This window comes from Leptonotus elevatus, chromosome 1, assembly GCF_054856555.1.
Source record: "Leptonotus elevatus isolate MCC_2025b chromosome 1, RoL_Lele_1.0, whole genome shotgun sequence".
Taxonomy (NCBI): domain Eukaryota; kingdom Metazoa; phylum Chordata; class Actinopteri; order Syngnathiformes; family Syngnathidae; genus Leptonotus; species Leptonotus elevatus.
In genome coordinates this window covers 52,532,187-52,551,843 of record NC_141239.1, presented here as the reverse complement: position 1 = coordinate 52,551,843, position 19,657 = coordinate 52,532,187, and the positions used below count along the sequence as shown (strand labels likewise).

At 41.6% G+C, this 19,657-nt stretch overlaps 1 pseudogene; it reads left to right on the top strand.

The window, feature by feature from the left end:
• The window catches only part of LOC147184598 (uncharacterized), a 28,504-nt pseudogene extending 11,008 nt beyond the window's left edge, over positions 1–17,496 (top strand).
• Positions 17,497–19,657: the final 2,161 nt, after the last annotated feature.

The window sequence follows — 19,657 nt, the reverse complement described above, 5'->3', positions numbered from 1 at the left end:
AATGCACAGCAGAACTTGGAACGTTATGAGCTCCAGATTCAAAGGGAGGCAGGCATCCACCAGGAACAGAGCACCTATTGGGGTTTGCCGGAGCGAATCCCAGATGATTTCTGTGACTTCTACCATGGCTATTCTTCCATGGGTAAGTACGTTTTTTGTTTAAATAGTGTTATTTCGTCATGTTTAATTTATTCTGAGCTTGGTTTTTTTCTCTTAAATGTCCGACTCATGTCATGCTATATGTAGTTAGCTAGCTTCCCTCCCAAAAAAATTAGTTTGCAAATGGTTTTATTTTGAAATATACCGGATCTTCCTTGATGGCGACACTCAACTTCCTGTCCGGCTCGTGTAATTTCTTCAGCTTCATGAAAATAAAAATAGAACGTTGCATCCCTTCCGTACCGCACTTGCACCGCACTGCAGCTGGTGTGAATTGAGACGCAGACTCGAATGCTTTCTATTCCTTGCGGCGGCCGTACGGAAAAACGCACCGCGTCCGTTTCGCAGTCAGTGTAAATTGGGCGTTACAAGCCAAGCGTATGCTACTGCCCATCATGTAAACATTATAGTTCATGTCAAGGCTGGGAAGTGCTAAGAGTACGCAACTCTGGCTGCAGTAGTTATTAGAGGTCTAAATTCCTATTTCCAATTGAACACACAATGAGTCTTCACTGTAAAAAAAACAAAAAAATGTGTTGTTTGCGCAATTTGAAAGATAGAAGGATCAATATTCAGTCAGTGTTTGTAACTTTTCTCTCCTTGGATAGATAAGGCTTAACATGTATGATAGCTGAATTGAAATACCGCCTCCCAGTCCAGAGGACGTGAGATCGAGTCCAGGCTTCCGGGTGGAGTTAGCATGTTCTCCCCGTGCTTGCGTGGGTTTTCTCCGGGTACTCCGGTTTCCTCCCACATTCCAAAGACATGCATGGCAGGTTAATTGAACACTCTAAATTGTCCATAGGTGTGATTGTGAGTTGGATGGTTGTTTGTCTCTGTGTGCCCTGCGATTAGCTGGCAAGCAGTTCAGGGTGTACCCCGCCTACTGCCCGAAGCCAGCTGGGATAGGCTCCAGCACCCCCGTGACCCTTGTGAGGACAAGCGGTTAAGAAAATGGATGGATGGGATATATATATATATATATATATATATATATATAATGTTTTTGTTAATTCCATCTGCGCCACTGCATACACTATAGAACAGGAACATATTTTAAGACCCACTAGGCCTTTGTCAGACTGACATAAAATAAAACCCCACAGAGATAAATATTTACATAACGGCAAATGGTAAATAGCAAACAGTGGCTTGGGATGGACATGAGACACATCCGATCATTTTTTAGGCTTCTCTCCAGCAGGGTGGATATAATAAATGAAATGGATTTAATACATATACAAACAAACACAACAGAGTAATCCTGGGATATAATCCCTGTACTGGGTTGTGAGCACTATGGGAGATTAAACAACATGCAACAACACTCAGGCCAAATCTGTCCTCTAGTGGAAACCTCAGAACTTTGAATTCCTCCTCATCATTTGATCAGTAGTAGTGGTCAGCAAGTTCACCTCACAGTCAAGAGGTCCTGGGTTTAAATATTGGCTTATCCCCTTCTGTGTGGAGTTTGCATGAGTTTTATTAAGGTATGGATGCTAACTATAATGCTCACTATATGCAGTGAAGGCAAGATCTTCCGCTTTCCATCGATCACAGTGGCAAAATGTAAGACTATTAATACAGAAAAAGGTTCACAATGCTAATGGAACATGTTCTATTTTGCTACTTGTATACTTATGTCATTAGTACAAAGAAAAACAAGTTCTTGGAAAATATATATATATTATCAGTCAGACTGCTTAAAATGCTCTAAAATGTATTGTATTCATAACAACTGAGTCTGTCCAAAGCATCTGAAGAATTTTATTATTTTTTTAATTTCTGGACTAAAGTCTTAGAAAAACTTTCCGCTATCTTGGACTGTAGGATACGTTTATCTCCAAACTTGTGTTTGCTAGGTGACCTAACAACAACTGACTTACCACGTAAACAATTTCAATCTACACTTGCAGCCCTTACTATCGCAAAAAAAACCAATTCTTGTTAACTGGAAAAATAAACAAACTTTGAAAATCGCCCAATGGTTTAACCTTCTCATAAATTACATTTTAATGGAAAAAATATCTGCCTCGAATAAAAACCAAATATAAAAATTTATACAAACATGCTTACTTAATTCTGCCTGTTAGCGAGAGCCACCACATTGCGATAACTTATATTGCTGTTTCTGTATTTGGCAATTTGTAACTAATGGTTGTGTTTTTATAGTCAGGAACTCAGTTTTCCTGCCAGCAGGATCGAGCAGACTACATCAAATGACACCTTACAGTCACCAACTCCTCAAGTTCACTTCCAATGGGCACTAAGGGTTAATATTCTGAATCACTGCATGCCAGTGGGTTAACTCTATTGGTGCTGTCCCCCCTGGCTGGGCGTGGGCGGCTCTGCCCCTCTGTTGGTTGCTGGCTGGCGGCTGCGTCTTGGCCGTTCCCTGGGTCTCTTGGGGGGTGCTGCATTGTCCGGGGTCCGTCGCTCCGTGCCCGGCGACGCGGTTCGGGGCGGGTGGGCCAGGCGAGCGGGTGGGGGTTGTGCCTGCCCTGCTCCAATGAGCCTCCTAGCACCTCGGGCAGGCCCCAGAGGGGAGATCGTGGGAGTAGCAGGGGCTGTGGGCCGGTGGGGTGCCTGGTGGGCCTGCCGTTCTGCTGCATTGGGCTTGGGGCGCGGGTCGTGTTGGGGTGGGGGGCGCTCCCGGCTCCTGGGTTTGCACTTTGGCCGGTGGCCCCTGCTGGGCCCGGGGGTTGTGCCTTGGCGCTGCTGCGGCCTGGGGGGGAGAGAGAGAAAGAGAGAGAGAGAAAGAGAGCAAATATGATGACATGTCGAATCGGTAAGATTACCGAATGAACAATACTGAGCTCTCTAAGAAGAAGAAAAAAAAAACGTACCCAAAAAGTTGGGCCGAATGAATGGTTGGTTCCTTTGTGGATTATTAACTTAATTTGACCCAATTTTTGGATTCAATAAGTTGGGTATGTTCATCTTTAAACCAATTCAATTGGGTTATTCAAATAAGCGTCAAATGAATAACCCACAACACAACCCCAAAAATTATGTTGCTTTGTGGGTTAATCATTTAATTTCACTCAAATTTTTGGGTTAAATATTGCGAACAGGACTGTCTAGAAGTGACACACTTTCAGAAAATTATTGTTTACCGCATATTAGTTCGCCGTCACTCACTTGTGGATCATAAGGTTAGAGGAGACGCAAGTTACAGGACTGAGAACCCCCGCACCTGAGTCCACCCACCCAAGTAGATTTCAAATCTGTGGGAAACACTGCCGTGTGTGTGTGTGTGTGTATATAGGCTCTCGTCTCCCTGCTGTCTGAGTTGATTCATTGTTGCTTCCTCAAGTCATGCTGCTGCTTTTTTTCTTTTTTTGCCCCGTAGTAGAACTTGCTTGCTATTTTTGGACTTTTTTGTTTTGTTTCCCAGTCAGTTCCTTGTTTTAGGGATGGCAGAAATGGAACATTGAAACGATCAAATCATTTGAAACGATTGATTCACAAATAGAATCAATCTTTTGGAATGTTCGAAACATCTCCCCACAGCGACATCTGGTGGCCAAATGTAAAATATTACAATCAAACAGTAGATCAGTGTTGCCAGCTCCCCAGTAAGAAAACTAACTATTTATTGTAATGGACGCCATAAGAGAGAGAAATAATATCATGGGAGACAAAAACTGAATAACCCACACCCCGTCAAAATAAGTATAGAAGTACAAATGAGCTTTTTGTTGCTGATACTTTGTTTGTTTTTAATTTTGCCTCTCAACATGACCTAAATGTTTTTGCTAAAACCCCCAGTGCTATCACATTTAATCAAAAACTGCATTTCAAAGGCTTTTTTTTTTGCGACAGGGCATCAAGTTTTGACAGAAAGTATTAGAAAGGAAAAAGAATGACCTGCAAAAACATGACACCCGTAGAAGGAATTGAACCTGGGTTACCTGGATAACGGACCTTTTTCTCAGCCCATTGTGCGGGTGCGTTACCACTAAACCAACCGCCGCATTCAAAGCATTCAAGAGAATGTTGACATTTTATCACGTAGGGCGATGAATCAGCAGGGCAATTTTACATACGAAGTATACTTAGGTTGGCTTTATTTCAGATTTAGTTCAGATTCAAGACATTTTAATATAGTGCAATGGTCGGATTTTATTTAATTTTAGAAAAGACACTTGCTGAAACAATGTGACGTTTGGAGGCATAATGGAACGCAAAAGGCAACTGTCACGTGACATCCTGATTCTGAGACAGAGTTAGGAACGCGATTCGAATCACAAGTTCCGCCTGGGTTCCGGTACGTACCAAAACGCAGTTTAAATTTTGCCATCACTACATTGTTTGCTTCCTTGCTTTTGTTTTATTAAACATTTGTTTGGACTTCACCTCTGCCTGCTCGCTCTGCTTCCCTGCATCTGGGTCCACCTACCTCAACCACATGCCCGTAACGTAAGGTAACATAACGAGCAATAGTCAGAGGTGGGCGCATCAGTAAATTTTGCCAGTCTATCATTCGCCAACGGCCGGCCCACTGGTCATCCGTCATTATTTCAAGCTGAGCTAATCTTTTTAACCATGCTCCCATCATCGCTAAATTACAGGTCGTCATCACTATTTTAGGACCGTCAGATCTTCTTTTGTGGCGTCGAGCGTAGTACTTGCTAGGCAGTGGCGTAACATCATGCTAAGAGGCTCCAGTGCAATTTTTTATTTTGACTTGAGTCAGCTGTCTTGGAGACGTTCAGGTCTTGAATGGATGGGAGCTGACTGCCAATCACCCTCTCAGCAGCATACACAGTGCATTGAGTTCTGTGTGACCTGTGTGATAGGTGTGTAGAACTGCACCAACGACTTTGTGACTACAGGCATCTCAGCCACATGTCTGTAGTGCATGTGGTGATAAGAGCCTTGACTTCAACAGTCAATTGTTTATTTAAAATTCACCAAATGATCGCTTCGCCAGTTTATTTCTGAATACATGGACAGTAACAATCACCAGTGTTATTAGATCAAGTGGTTAAAGCGTAACTGTGAGAACAAACCTATGGAAGACCTCTGAGGTCACAGAAAAGTACACAATGGTTTACAAATAAGCACATGTTGTACAGCACATTGTTAGGACATTAGTGCACAATAGGACATTTGACCATGACGTCACTCGTACTTCCAGGTGGCAAAAGCCTTGGCATTCTCCGATGGCACCACTTGTAAACAAACCCCAGATTGTTATTTGACCAAGGCAGAGCAATTCAGAAAACAGGATAAATAGCTTGAATGAGGACTTTTGCCTTATTCTTCATAGACTGAATGTGTTAAGTGTCAATTGAAAAGTACATATTATGTGAGGAAAAGTGCTTGGAAGGTTTAACCCAAGGCTGACGCTAATTTATATTCCAAGGTCAAGGCAAATTTATTTAAATGTAGACATGGTTCCATTTCAAACACACTGTAAAAATTGACTGTCGAATTGACAAAAAATAACTGGCAAAACTCCTGCTGCTACGCTGGCGTTCTGTAGCGTACAGTCAGGAGTTTGTTGAAAACTCAGGGCTGTATCACCTGCCGGGTGGATGTTGCCAGTGAGATCGGTGGATGTTGCTGTTCTCTTTTCAGCCGCGTCCCGTATACAGAGTTTAGTGAGTGGCAAATGCGGCTTTGTGGTGAATGCTGTCGTTAGGTTGCGGAAGTATGGCGGAGTGGATGCCTTGCGTGCTCCACTTTTTTATGAACTCATCCGTAGGATCAGACTTCACAGAGTTCCACTGAACCATCACAAAAGGAATATTTTGTTTAAAATTTATGGAAAGATCCCAAAGCAAATGAGGGATAGCGTAGTTAAAAAAATCGTTGGACACCCTCACCGGGAAAATAAAAATATATCACACTGGTGAATTTGTTGAAGGAATTGAAGGACTTGGAGGAGGGGAAGAGTTTGAAGAAAATTATCAAGGAAAGCTGACAAGATTGCTTTCTTGGAGGAGAGGAGAGGAGAGGAGAGGAGAGGAGAGGAGAGGAGAGGAGAGGAGAGGAGAGGAGAGGAGAGGAGAGGAGAGGAGAGGATTTGGAACAATATGCACGCATGGATAATGTGGTTGTTAGTGGATTGAGAACTAAACACCACTCGTATCCACAAGTTGCAAGTGGATAGTTTAGGTGCTACATTGTTTCCATAGTAAGAAAATAGACATTACAAAGGAAAGTATTTCAGCCTGTCACTTAATTCCAAGTAGGGCTGGGTATTGCCAACAACCTCACGATACGATGCGTATCACGATACATATGTATCCCAATACATGGTCTTTAAGGTGATACGTTTTACATTTTACATTGCTTTACATGCATTTTTATTATACCAGCCATATTTATATCTACACAATATGTTTGTTATGCTGGATGGCAAAAATGTTTTTGTCAACAGCTCTTCTGGTTTACCACAAAGTGGCATGCGTGGTCTAAATGCTCGTGCATTGCAGAGCAAGGTGCCACTTTCACAGATACACTGGGACACTTTACAAATAGGCATGGGCCAATATGAGTAAAATTATCAAAATATAAAAGTGTTCAAAGTACAGCTCTAAAATGTGCTTATTTGAAATATTTGGGGTTAATGGAATTTTTTTTTTTCATTTAACACATTCTATTTAGTTTTTAAACAAAATATAGGAAACATGTACCATGTTAAGTTTAAGTAAAGAATTAATAAATGTTGATAGTCTTCTTTTTTAGTTTTTCTTAGCAAGACTCAGTGTCCAATCGCTGGTGAGCTATTTTTAGAACAGACTTCAATTCGTGGGACACCTACACATGTACACTTTTTTTGATTAAGTAAACTGTCTGCAAGGTATCAGTAGGTGAGTTTCCATCCACCTATTTTTATTTGAATTTCCAAGAATTGCGAAAAAGAAACTGAATGGAAACACCAGAAATTTGGAAAAAAAAGGCCCCAAATTCGTAAAAAAAAGAAAAAAAAAAGTTTTACGCTTGGAGGGGGGTGGTTTTTGAAGCGTATCGAAAAAAAGAAAATGCGCATTTTGCCGATGGAAAAAGGTTTTGCGAATAAGCGACTACAAGACCGGATATACGTCACGCGTTTTGACTGATACTACGTCACACGGACGTTTGTAGTCACAATAAATGGCGGATGATAAAGTAAGATATGTTTGGGGAGACGAGGAAACACTGTTATTTTTATAATTAATTAAAGAAAAGAACATGAATGCAATTTTAGATGGCTTTATTAACACCAGCTCTCAATGTAACGACACACTTCACTTACATGCGGGAGGGGAGCCAACAAGACAAACTACTTCCGTTCAGTCCGTCAAAACCAACATTTTCACCTGGAACTCCCCATTGTCCCAAAGTTCCGTCACTACAACGTCATCTCGCGGCGCATATTTGCAAAAGAAGAGCGGATGGAAACGGGCATAAGTCACATGTCCGTTTTGCGCATTTTCACAAAATTTGCAGATATTTGAAACAACACCTGACTAGTGTCTCTTTTCTCAGCTTCCCCCACTCTCTCCTCCTGGTGCTGCTGCTTTGCAATTAAGTGCACGTGCAAACTTACACGTGCACTTAACTGAAGCAATTAACTTCATGAGGCTGCTGCCACACAGTCCTGCAAGCAACGAGTGGTTAACTGCCTATTTACAAATTAATGTGCAATATCGATTCTGACGCCTGTGTATCAATACGTGTATTGTAAATAGGCCCGCAACAATATATTGCCATATCGATTTTTTTAGCACACCCCTAATTCTATGGAAACTTTCTAAAAGAGCTGGACAAGCGGAGCCTAACAAGTCAGAATTACTTAGAAAAGGAAACAAGTTGAGGGGGACAAATGTCTATGTGAATGAACATTTAACAAAAAGAAATGCTGATATTGCCGGATTTGCTCGCTTACTGAGAAAACAGAAGAAAATAAATTAAAGCCACGTGGACAAGAGATTGTAAGGTATGGATTCGCACAAATGGATCATGCCCTGAAGAGGAGAAATCTGTTGTTATTCGGTAAATTTATTGTTTGGAAATATGGGGGAATGCATATCCCACACATACAAGATCAATATTTATTCTACAAAAGAGAGCTAATAACAAAGTCAAATAGTAGAGAACCATCAATTGGGTTATTTATTAAGGTAAGAGCTTTGAAATTTGAGGACTTCGTAAATTATACAATTGCACTTATAATGTATAAGATGTATTATAAACAGCTCCCTAGTCATATAGAGAATATGTTTAAGATAAAAGAATATAGACACGACATACAAAGGAAGGAACATTTTGAAAGAATACAATCTAGGACTAAATTAAAAGATCAATGTATTACTATAAGTGGTGTGAAGGTATGGAATCATTTTGATGATGGATTAAAAGTGTCAGACAATTTTTTTATTTTAAATGTTTGTTTAAAAGTAAAGTTATTAAAAAATATGAGCATGTAAGTTGATGTTTGGATATTGTTTTGTTAATTTTATTATCATTTATGTGTGATATTTGAGTTAATCGCTGTGAGTTGTCTGATTTGGTAAAAAGGGTAGGCAAAAATAAGCGTGATCTTCAGCCTATGCCTTTTCGGTCTGTATGCTTCTTTTTTATGACGGACCTGTGTGTTGTATTTATTTATTTTTATGACTGATTGAAATAAATTGTATTCATTCAAAAAGGTTGCCAGCTAATTCATGTCAAAACTCATTTAATTACTGTAAAAAATATATTACACTATATTACTGTTTTCTTTTTACAAGTTTTTACTGTATATAAATTGCATTTACTAACTGTATTTCTTTTTATTTAGAAAAACAGCAATTCACTTTAATCTAGTTTACAACTGTTTCTTGTGTTGTAATGATTTACAGGAAGTTTTTGTAAATAAATAATACAGTATGTTGTTGTAAAATGTTTTTACACTTAATAATGGGTTTTACATTCGCAGCTTTGCAAATTATGCAGATTGTGACTGGAACAAATAATAATAATAATAACACATTGTCAGTGCTGCTTCAAAATAGTTAAAATTTACAGCATTCATTTTTTTTAACAGATGTGCAAAAGATGCATGTACAGTTTGTTCTGCAGCTCTTAAAACAACACATTGCGTTTAAATGATAAAAGAAAACGTCTTATTTCCAACATGTTTGGATCCTAAGCAGAAAGCCCTTCATAGTCCTTTGGCCGCCTCAACAAGGAGGAGACATGAGGATTGAGGGTGTTCTTCAGTTTTGTTGTTTTCGTGCCACTGCTGGGGTTGATTCCAACAAAACATTTAAAATAAGAAAATAACAAAATTTCATGGGGGAAAAAAACTGTGCTCACAGCTAATTTGTTTTATTCCTTTTTCCTTTCTGACACATTTGACAAACCAGCAGAATCAAACAGTTAATATAATACAAGACAATCATCAATCATAACATCCACAAAAATTATGCTATTTCATCATTTCATTTTTGCAGTCCAGGCACGTGGGCAAGCTGAAATGAAAACATTTCTGCAATATAATGAAACACTGACACACATCCACATTATGTACGGTCAGTAGTTGGGTTTCCCATTTTTATTTGAATTTTCAAGTAATGCGAAAATAAAACTAAATGGAAACAGCAGAAATTCGAAAAAAGGTCAGAAAATTTGCAAAAAAAAGTGTTTAAGGAAAATGCTAATTTTGGCTATGGAAAAAGGTTTTGCAAATAACTGCTGGCGAGACCGGATACACGTCGCACGTTTTGACCGGTATTATTACGTCACACGTATGTTTGTAGTTCCAAAGCAATGTCGGACGATAAAGTAAAGTATGTTTGGGAGAACGACGAAACAGAAATCTTTTTGGAATGAATTAAAAAAGCACATATTAATGCTATTTTAGTTACACAGTGTACTTCACCTCCTATTAGTCACACAATGCCAACCGGGCATTTTTCTGAATTTATAAAAAAAAACCCGGACGCCCTAACAGGACGTAAGAAAATGGTTTGACCTCGCAAAAGAGGGCACATTTGGTCACCCTACCATATACTATAAATGAATTGCCTTGTAAACTTCAGTTTTCTCTGATTTCCTGTGGCACGCACATGTCTTCTCTGCACTCAGAAGACGGCGCTACTAAGTTCCCCAGTTACTTACGTCACTTCGTACCGGTTTATGAGAACGTTTCCTGTATCCTTCAAAATAAAAGTATCAACTATATTATAATTGCCTATTTTCCGGCCCTGCGCACCATGAACGAGCCTGACACAGATATCGCAGTTACGCTTTGGGCCAGAGGTGGCAGTTGCGAGTAAAAAAGTGGCAAAACTGCACAAAGATCCTTTAAGAAGAATGATGGGTGTGATATAAATGTTTTTTTTTTTTTTTTTTTTACTTAATTACAATTAATGGTCCAACTAGTCACTTCTGTTTACAATACCGAATCATTTACTAGGCTTCCATCCTCCATTCTAGTTGTTGGTATGTCAATGAATCAAAAATAAATTATAAACCTGTTGTTTTATATAATTATTTCATTGTTTAAAAAAAAAATTCATATAGCTTCTATAAAGGACTATGTAAACCAGTAAGCAAATTATTTATTAAAAAAAAAAAAAACTCTAAATTCTATACCGTGATATACACCGTTACCGTGAAGGGATGCGGTTTATACCGTGATATGAATTTTGGGCCATCTCACCCAGCCCAACCGGCAGTTAGTTTTATAATTGAGAGGTCATTCCACTTGAGTAAATAACATGTGTATTTCTGCTATCGCTGCAAATTACAATTTTACACTTACATCTGTCTGCAAAATGAGTTGAAGTTCTCGTTCTCGTTGAAGTGTGGGAATGGATCACACTTGTCTTCGTTGTTGTACTTTTTTATTTTATTTTTATTTATTTATTTTCTAAAGAGCTTAGTATTGTTCATTCGGTAATGTCATCATCATTGCTCTTTTTATTTATTTATTATTTTTTTTAAATAAATATATATATATATATATATATATATATATATATATATATATATATATATTATTATTATTATTTTTTTTTTTGTATGTGGGTGAGTATGTGTATGTGCGTGCGTGCGTGCGTGCGTGCGTGCGTGTATTTGTTAGCTCACCAAAAACCTATTAGAAAAAATCCCTTACCGTTCACCTAAACCGAACACCGCCGTCAGGAGACCCAAGGGGACCAAAGAAAGCAAAGGAAAGTGAAATCCAGCACCGACCAGACACCACCCACCGGGCCACCCACCAGAATTCTTCCCCAACCCCAGAAACATCTAAATTCCAACAAATCCCCCCAAAAATCAGGGAGACCTCAAGAGACCGAAGGAGAGACTGAGGAAAGGAAGGAAGGACAGACGAAGCCGAGTGAGATCCACAGACACCAGCCTCCACCAATTCAATGACCTGAGGAGGAAGCAGATTGTGTCTGAGTTTCGATAGATGCTGGTGTGGTGGATCTGGCATGCATGAAAATCTCCACCAAAGAGGGGAGCCGTCGACCCCTGCCAGGACAGAGCAAGCGCAAAACCTCAGGGCCCCCAGGCCGCGGCAGCGCCAAAGGACGACCCCCGGGCCCCGCCAGGGCCACCGGCCGGAGAGCAAACCCAGGAGCAGGAGCGCCCCCCACCCCAACACGGCCCGCGCCCCCGACCCAACGCAGCAGGACGGGGCACTGCAGGTCCGCCAGGCACCCCACCGGCCCACAGCCCCCGCTCCCCCCACGACCCCCCGCCCCCCATCCACCTCCGCCATCCACCCCAACCCAGCCCCAGCCGCCCCCAGGCCCCCAAGCCCCCCCCTTCCCAGCACCCCCCCCCCCCAACAAAGCCGCCCCCCCAACCAACCGGCTGCCCCCCAACCCCCGACCTCCAGCCCCCGGGGACCCCAGGCACCGGCGCCGAAGAGGGGCCGGACAGCGGAGCGGAGAGGGCAGTCGCGCCCACCCCACCCCCCGCCGCATGGAGGGACGGAACACCGGGGGCAGAAGGGGAGATGGGGGCAACGGAGGTCGGCCGACACCCCCGAACCCCAGGCCCAGCGGGGAAAGGCCCCGGTCGTCACCCCAGCGTTCTTAGTGAAAGTTAACCCCTGTTACTGAGTCCGCCAGCTCGCCGACTGGCGAACTCTACCCCTAAACCGTGAATGTGACCCCACCCAGTGTATATACAAGTGTGTGTGTGTGTGTGGTGCATTAAAATTAGGAGCAGGTGAACCGGAGCCGAGGGAAATGATATTCCCACGCTCCGATCCACCCGCCTCCCAGGCATGTCACTGAGTGTATGTGGTGCATTAAAAAAATTAAATAAATAGGGGTTGTACTTGATTGCGCTTCCTTCTTGTCTGCATTAGGCTCTGCTGGCTTCTTCTTTAAAAAAAAACAACAACAACAAAAACAACTTGAGGATCAGCTTCCCTTTGTCTTCTATGGCCTGCTCCATTTTATGCAGTATGTCAATTTCAGTCAGCAGTTGGAAATGACTGTAAAGCTCTTTTGGAAGATATGGCCACTCATTCTTCAGCTCAGTGATCAAAGGGAGCAGGCTGGCAATGATAGTTCTTCTTTGTAAGTAGTATGTTGCTCTCATTAAGTGAGTCAAATCTCAAATGTCCTCTCTGCACCAAAGGGCCCCTCAGAGCTAGAGAGGTATTTCATTTCTCTGTTTCTTTCTTCAGTTTCGTCCTCTGGACAGTCATCACTTTTGTCAGACTTGTACCTTTAATGATCTCTGTACAAACGAGACTTGAAAGCTGCACATTTAAGGAATGGACGAGTACAGCTAGGTACACCACAGGTAAAAGGGCAGTTTGCTGCATTACTGTGGGGTTTCATATGATTAGTAAAACCTAAGTTTTGCTCTCATTGACACACTGCTTGCCTTGATCCATTTCCTCACCTAGCAAAATAAAAGAGAGAGAAAAAAAATGTTTTAACAACAACTAAGAAAAACAACAAATGTGCATAGTTTAGCTCTCCACATTTTACAGCAGATAATGTCAAATTTTGGGGCATCGATTTCTGGCCCCGTTTGTTACTGGCATAGGAAAGAAAGAAAAAAACTTCGTCGGATGGATCTAAACTGCTCGTAAACGGCTCCAAGCTCCACCAAAACAGTCTGCGTGAGCCTATGAGCGTATTTAATCCCAAAAATAAGGTCCATCAGGCGTAACACCCCTCGTGCCCCATCCTGAACTTCTGCTTTAAAACTTAACAGAATAAATCATTTTTCCGACATCAACATTACCCTAATCCCCGTTCTGCAGATGCAACCATCCTTTATCTCTGGTATCCATAACCTTATAATTTCACTCTACTACTTACTCCAACACTCTGCTTCTTGGTGATTTTAATGTACATACGGACTCACACAACTCTCGACTGCCTTCTGACTTCAATCAGGTTCTGGGCAGCCTTAATCTTCAGCAGTTTGTGGACAGCACCACACACAACAGGAGGCACACACTGGATCTTGCAATAACTGACTCCCTCTCAGTCACTGGCCTTGAGGTGTATGATGTCGGTGTCTCCGATCATTTGGCAGTCACCTTCAAGGTCCATACGTCCGCATCCTCACAAAACCAAAACGCAATACCACCTTCAGAAACATCAAAAGCATTGACTCCTCCTCTCAACTTGCATCTCCAACAGCTCTCCTCCTCGCCACTCTCAGTCAATGATTTGGTGGATTACTACAAAACGAGCCTCAGCTCCATCTAGGACATTCATGCTCCATTAACAACCCGGACTGTCACCTTCACCCGTTCCACAACCTGGTTTACAAGTGAACTCAGAGAGATGAAGAGGTCTGGCCGTGTCCTGGAGCGTGCTTTCAAAACATCTGGCCTGACGGTGCATAAGGACAGGTCAGTTTATTACTCCACACTCATTAACAACAACCCCGGTAACTCCAAAAAAACTGTTCTCCACAATCAATCATATACTCAAACCACAGATCTCCACACCTTACAACCATACAGAAATAAATTGTAACCGGTTTCTTGAATTTTTCACTTCAAAAATTGACATCACCCGCTTTTCATTCTTGCCTACAAACAATGCTGCCTCTGACACAATTAATCTCTTACACAACAATTAACTAAATTCTCTCTTCAAATGCAGCAGGAGGTCAAGAACATCATCCATAAATGCAAACCATCCACTTGCCCCCTTGATCCAGTCCCATCCGCTTTGCTCAAAAGTCACCACCACTCCATCAGTTCCCTAATTACCAAAATAATAAACCTCTCTTTGAAAACGAGCACTGTGCCATCCACCGTTAAGACTGCTCTCATTAAACCCCTCCTCAAAAAACCTACCTTGGACATTGAACCCCAGTCAAATTACAGACCAAATCAAATCCTCCGTTCTGTTTCCACCCAGCTACACAACCAACTCAAATGCAATAGTCTGTATGAAAATTTTCAAATTGGTTTTCACCCCTCCCACAGTACAGAAACAGCTCTTATCAGAGTCACCAGCGATCTGCTGATGACTTCTGATTCCGGTTCAACTTCCCTCCTCATTCTTCTCGACCTCTCTGCTGCATTTGACACTGTAGACCACAAAATCCTCCTACAGCACAACAGCACAACAGCACAACATTGGTCTCACTAGTACTCCCCTTAACTGGTTTTACTCCTACCTCACCATTAGGGCCGACTACGTGGCTCTGGGGGATGCAAAATCCCGCCCCCAAACTGTCACCTGTGGGGTCCCCCAGGGCTCTGTACTTGGTCGGCCCTTCCCTCTTCACCATTTATATGCTTCCCCTTGGCCGTGTCGTCACCAAGCATGGAATTAATTTCCATTGCTATATTGACGACACACAACTTTACATTAAAATCAATCCCACCAGCTCCCCCGTTACCTCTATTGCCTGTCTCAGCTCCTGCTTGGAGGAGATGAGGGGGTGTGGATGTATCAAAACTTCCTGCAGCTAAATGGCTCAAAAACCGAAGCCATTCACACTGGTACTCCTCATCAACACCGCTCCTCTCACCTCTGTTTTATTCTTTGGTCACGCTTTTCCTCTTTCTCCCTCTGTTACAAACCTTGGGGTCAAGTTTGACCCCACCTCTCCTATAACCACCATGGCACTTCCATCTGCAAAACCTCCTTCTTCCACATCCGTAACATTTCCAAGCTGCGCTCTTCCCTTTCCTTTCCTGCTGCAGAGAAGCTCGTTTACGCTTTTGTTTCCTCCAGGCTGGACTACTGTAATGCACTCGTCATCTGGATCTCTGGCAGGAGCCTACAGAAGCTCCAGTATGTACAGAACAGTGTTGCCAGAGTCCTGATGAGGGTGCGGAAACACGAACACATCACTCCCATCCTTCGCACCTTGCACTGGCTCCCCATTCACGCCCGTATAGAATACAAGATTATTTTACATACCCATTACTGTCTGCACGCTGCGGCCCCCACCTATGTCACGAACTACTCACACCACACACCTCTTCCCGGACCCGGTCAGGCCAACAGCACCTGGTCTCGCCCAGGACACGGCTCAAAACGATGGGCGATAGGGCCTTCGAAGCCACTGCTCCTCATCTTTGGAATGCCCTCCCGGACCACCTTAGGGCCCCTCAGACAGTGGATTATTTTAAGAAAGGACTTAAAACCTTCCTCTTTGTTTTTGTTTTGAAATTGGTTTTACTTCGCTATTTTTTAATACATTGTTTTTGTGTGTGTGTGTGTTATGTTACACCCACTGTAGCACTTTGAGGTTTGATGTCAAAAGTAAGGTGCTTTACAAATAAAATGTATTATTATTATTATTGCAGTCGAGTGGCTAAATGAATGTTACATCAGCTCAGGGGTGGGCAAACTTGGTCCTCGAATGCCGGAGTGCCGCAGGTTTTGGATGTTTCCCTTCTTTAACACAGCTGATATATGATCATCTCATCAGCAAACTCTGCATAAGCCTGATAATGATCTTGTTGATTGGAGTCAGCTGCGTTGGAGCAGGGAAACATCCAAAACCTGCAGGACTCTGGCCCTCGAGGACCACGTTTGCCGAATACTGCGTTAGCTGTAATATTTCCTGTTTATCGGAGAAATGCGATGTGAAGATGATGCAGACTGCCCTCGCACTAAAATATTACTCACCAATCCACGGAATTCTTGGCTTTGCTCCGGTGGCATTACAGGGTCCGCCATTGCTTCCTCTCCTCTGGAAAGTTTTACCCGCCAAAATCTGACACTATTTAGGCCTACAGTATTTACCTGTAATACACATAATCTACATGCCCAACCATAGTTGCTGTAGACAGCAGGTTACTGTAATTTGTTTTTACAATGCATTACACTATACAGTTACATATTGTAAAAATAAAAAAAACAAGAAAATCCTGTAGATTTTTGTGTTACATTTTATAACATGATCATTGAGGAACTGGTTAATGTATTGACTTTTCTGTTGCTCAGATTAATAGCACACATGCTACTTAAATGTGAAATTGATAGTGTGTTGTAGACCACCAGCAGGCTAGCCATTATATTTTGCTAAATTACTAAATTAAAAACAACCCAACTGTACTATCTGCCACTTGCTGTTAGTGAGGATGGGACCAACAGTCGGTGTCAACATTTGAAAAGGATATAACACTGGAGACTGAAAGTCGCGTCATTCCTTATTCTTTCTTAAATGTTGACATTGACTGTTAGGTCCCATCTTCACAAAGTGGGAGACAGTACTGTGAAAAGACAATGCCATGTAAAGTGAGGACGTTTGACGATTGTTATGACGTGAAAAGAATTAAACACGCAAACCGACTTCCATTTTTTCTAGTCTACAGTATAAGTATATGAAAGCCACCACTAGATGTCCCTAATTAACAAAACATAACAGCTGTCAATGCAATATCAGCACACCAACCAAACAATTGTCCACACCTGTGAAAAATGTCAATTTATTCTGCTCACCCACAATTTCTATTTGTATTTATTTTTTTATTTTTTTAGGCAATTGAACATTTGGCACCACAGCCTAAACACAAGTTTTTGTCATCATTACAGTTCTGGTCAGCAGTAGTCACTCATTTTTTCTGTTATGTGGCGAGTGGCGACCAGTTTATGGTGTTAACTGCCTGCTCCAGTTACCCACGACCCTAATGAGTACATGCAGTTTAGAATTATAGATAACACGAGTACAGCACTGACTACATACAGGTAAACAGGGATCCTATGTCACCCCTTGTCATTATTAACAGTGTCAATATGCTGTATGAGACTTTTCCTACAGCAACATGAATAATCACAAAGCTAATGGAACATGTTGTTCTTTTCTGCTACACGTAGTCACAAGGTCCATTGGAAAAATGTGGGACATTTGTGCCCTCTACAGGATAACTCGATCAGTACCAGCATGTGGAGTTACTGAGGTGTGGTAAAATAATATACCGTGCTTCTTTAGACTCATGAACGTGTTCAAATGTATGTGGTTAGAGTACAACCTCCATTCACCTTGGCAGTCAATAGTTTATTTAAACTTTACTGTTCCCCCAATAACAACAACAATCACTGGCATTATTAGATGGCAGAAAAAGTACATGTGGTTTACAAATCAACCACTTATGAGTATGAGTGTGAGCAAACACCAGTCCACAAAGTGGCTTAATAAATACACAAAGAGTTACAGTGCACTAACATTGGAATATCAACTATATTTGGGCTATATGGTGTATGTGTATCACAATTCATGCTGCTAGGTAATACAACATTGAAAACATATTTAGTTGACATTCCCAGACTGACATTCAATTGTGTTGAATTTAGCTTAAACAATTGGAAAATAGAACAATTGTAGTTATAGCTAATCCAATATTTGGACCAGCACAAAACTGCACAGAAAAAGAACCCACAGTTTGTTTGGTTATGTGCTTAATATTTATCTGCATATTAGTTTCATAAATACTTAAATATAATTAAATAAAACAAATCCACTATAGTACTACTGGTACAGTTCAACATAATTTGTAACTTTATCAAAATGTGTGATCATATTTATATTTTTGTTATTAATTATTAAGTAAATCAATGTTTTCATTATCTATTATGGTAAGTATGTCATTTTTATTTATTTATTTTTATTTATTTTTTGTATGTGGGTGAGTATGTGTATGTGCGTGCGTGTGTGCGAGTGTGTGTGTATTCGTTAGCTCACCAAAAACCTATTAGAAAAAATCCCATACCGTTCACCTAAACCGAACACTGCCGTCAGGAGACCCAAGGGGACCAAAGAAAACAAAGGAAAGTGAAATCCAGCACCGGCCAGACACCACCCACCGGGCCACCAACCAGAATTCTTCACCAACCCCAGAAACATCTAAATTCCAACAAATCCAAAAAATCAGGGAGACCTCAAGAGACCAAAGGAGAGACTGAGGAAAGGAAGGAAGGACAAACGAAGCAGAGTGAGATCCACAGACACCAGCCTCCACCGATTCAATGACCTGAGGAAGAAGCAGATTGCGTCTGAGTTTCGATAGATGCTGGTGTGGTGGATCTGGCATGCATGAAAATCTCCACCAAAGAGGGGAGCCGTGGACCCCTGCCAGGACAGAGCAAGCGCAACACCTCAGGGCCCCCCAGGCCGCGGCAGCGCCAAAGGACGACCCCCGGGCCCCGCCAGGGCCACCGGCCGGAGAGCAAACCCAGGAGCAGGAGCGCCCCCCACCCCAACACGGCCCGCGCCCCCCAACGGAGAAAGCTTGGTAATATCTTTAGCTAAAACAGGCGGTTGGAGCGAACCCTGAAGTGTTGGAATTTGTTTCTTTATCATACTTTAAACTTGCAAATAATGTAAAAAATTTCCGTTTTTTATTTTGTATTTTTGGAGCAAGGATGTATATGATATAAACATATTATCTGAGAAGAGATGGTGGAGATGTGTAATTCCTTTCTGCTCCCACACACCCAAATAAAACGATTGGTTGTTCATTTGAAAGTCGGGGTTATGCCATAGGGGAGAAAGCCCACAGGGCTCCACTTGGGCTTTTGTAATTTCTAGTGCCTTCCACCAGGCAGTCAGGGTGGCGGAAATCATTGGATTTTTAAAATAGTTATGTCGCTTAATCGATGTTGTAATGAAGAGTAAATCTAGAAGTCGGAAGTTATTACAATCCTTCTGTTCTAGTTCCAGCCAACAGTTAGTATCTCTTTTGGGTTGTGCCCATAAAATAATAAATTGTAACTGGTTAGCTATATAGTAGTGCATAAAATTTGGTGCCTCTAGACCTCCTTTGGATTTATTTTTCTGAAGAGTAGATAAGACTAATCTTTGCTTTTTTTTTTATTCCAGTAACATTTTGTAACGGCTGAGTCCAACAACTGGAACCAGTTAGCCGTAGGTTTAAATGGAATCATTGAGAAAAAATAGTTTATTTTGGGTAAAACTTTCATTTTAATAGTGGCTATTCGTCCTATTAGAGAAATAGGAAGATTATTCCAGCGCTCCAAGTCACTATAAATGCTATCCAGAAGTGGAGTAAAGTTTAAATGAATTAAATCAGTTAATTTAGGTGAGATTTTTATGCCTAAGT